Here is a 2,281-nt window from a genome sequence, read left to right on the forward strand (position 1 = left end):
ATCCATTCTTTCTAGAAATATAATTTGACACACCAACATGTTTATATTAATATCAAGTTATTTTTAGGATCTGGAACATTATTTCATTATAATAATCAGAATCTCAATACAAAATTTGATTATTCCTGAAGCTTTAAAATATGAATTTCATTGATAATGAACTTTTAGATTTTTTCAACTAGTATTAATAATGTATAATATTACTTTTTACTTCAAATAATTTTCATTTTCATTGTCTAAGATAAATTATATTACTATTACATTCTACAATGTTAAAGGTACTTCTGATTAAATAGAAATTCATGATTAAAGATTAGCCACTCACACAGAAGTACTAAAAATGTAAAAATGCATTTGAAGCCTTGGATGGTTATATCTAGGGATAGGACAAAGTTTGCTATAGAATATTGAATTCTAAATTTAAAATTCTGTGGTCACTTTGGCAGTACATATACAAAAAATTAAAACAATACAAAGAAGATTAACATGTCCTCTCTGCATAGATATCATGCAAATTAGTAAAGCATTTTATATTTTTTCAGGACAAAAAAGAAAGAGATAAACAGCCTAAAAAGTACACAATCACAGGACTTCCGCCAAGACAGCTGAATATAAACAGCTTCGGAGCACAGATCCCAGTGAGAGAGACATAGAACATGAGTGATCTCTGCATTTCCAACTGAGGTACTAGGTTCATTTCAATGGGACTGATTGGACAGTAGGTGTAGCCCAGGGAGGGCAAACCCAGGCAGGGCAGAGCCCTGCCTCACCCAGGAAGCATAACCAATGGGAGGATTGGGGACTTTACACACTTGGCACTCCAGTTCAGATACTGTGCTTCTCCTATGCCCTTTGCAGCCCACAGTACAGGAGAACGCCACCAGGCTTAGCAGTGCTGCAAGTTAGCAGCGCAGATCTGAGAGACAGATCCTGTCAGCTCAGCACCACAAGTTGTTGGCACAGAACAGGGTGAAGGTTTTGGCTAGCACTGAGAGCACTTGCAGGATGGATCTACCCACCCCCTAGAAAGAGGGAGAACTGAAAGCAGGAAGACAGGTGATACGGCTTGGCAGGTCCCACCCCCACAAAGACCAACAAACTGAAGCCCTCTCACTTCGGAGTTTCTCAGCCAGCATATCAGTTAGAGAACCATCAGGGATGATTGAGCTTGGGGAGGGAAAGGGCATCTGCCATTGCAAAGGTGGGTCTAATCTCACCTGTGTTAACAAAAGCCAGTGGAAGCCTACAAAGAAGCCAGGCTGAGTCTGAGGCAGCCCAGCAGTGCCTTTGCAGGCAGACAAGGAACAGACTGCCTCCTCAAGTGGCTCCATGGATCAAAGGTAGATAAACCCATGAAGATGGGAAGAAACCAGAGCAAAAAGGAATCATCAAAGACCAGAATGCATCTCCTCCTCCAAGGGATCACAACTCCTCACAAGCAAGGGAACAAAACAGGATGGGGAATGAGTTTGACAAACTGACAGAAGCAGACTTCAGAGGGTGAGTAATAACAAACTTCTCTCAGTTAAAGGAACATGTAGTAACCCAATGCAAAGAAACTAAAAACCTTGAAATGAAATGCTAACAAGAATAACTAGCTTAGAGAAGAGCATAAACGACTTGATGGAGCTGAGAAACACAGCACAAGAACTTTACAAAGCATACACAAATTTCAATAGCTGAATCGATCAAGCAGAAGAAAGATATCAGAAACTGAAAATGAACTCAATGAAATAAAATGAGAAGGCAAGAAAAGAGAAAAAAGAGTGAAAAGAAATGAACAAAGCCTCCAAGAAATATGGGATTATGTGAAAAGATCTAATCTACACTTGATGGGTGTACCTGAATGTGACAGGGAGAATGAATCCAAGCTGGAAAATGTTCTCCAGGATGTTACCCAGGAGAACTTCCCCAACCTAGCAAGGCAGGCAAACTTTCAAATACATGAAATACGGAGAACATCACAAAGATACTTCACAAGAAGAGCAACTCCAAGGCACATAATCGTTAGATTCACCAGGGTTGAAATGAAGGAAAAACATTCTAAGGGCAGCCAGAGAGAAATGTCAACTCACCCACAAAGGGAACCCCATCAGAATCAAAGCAGATCTCTTGGGAGAAACCATACAAGCCAGAAGAGAGTGGGGGCCAATATTCAAAACCCTTAAAGAAAAGAACTTTCAACACATAATTTCATATCCAGCCAAACTAAGCTTCATAAATGAAGAAGAAATAAAATCCTTTATAGGTGAGCAATTGCTGAGAGACTTCATTGCCACCA

General features: G+C 39.8%; 1 non-coding gene across 1 annotated transcript; it reads left to right on the top strand.

Moving 5' to 3' along the window:
* The first annotated feature begins 430 nt into the window (after window positions 1–430).
* LOC135269286 (U6 spliceosomal RNA) lies at window positions 431–538 on the top strand. The gene has a single exon (XR_010337608.1). It is a non-coding gene; the product is annotated as a U6 spliceosomal RNA (small nuclear RNA).
* Window positions 539–2,281: the final 1,743 nt, after the last annotated feature.

This window comes from Aotus nancymaae, unplaced genomic scaffold (genome assembly GCF_030222135.1).
Source record: "Aotus nancymaae isolate 86718 unplaced genomic scaffold, 86718_ANA_hifiasm-v0.15.2.pri h1tg000004l, whole genome shotgun sequence".
Classification (NCBI taxonomy): Eukaryota; Metazoa; Chordata; class Mammalia; order Primates; family Aotidae; genus Aotus; species Aotus nancymaae.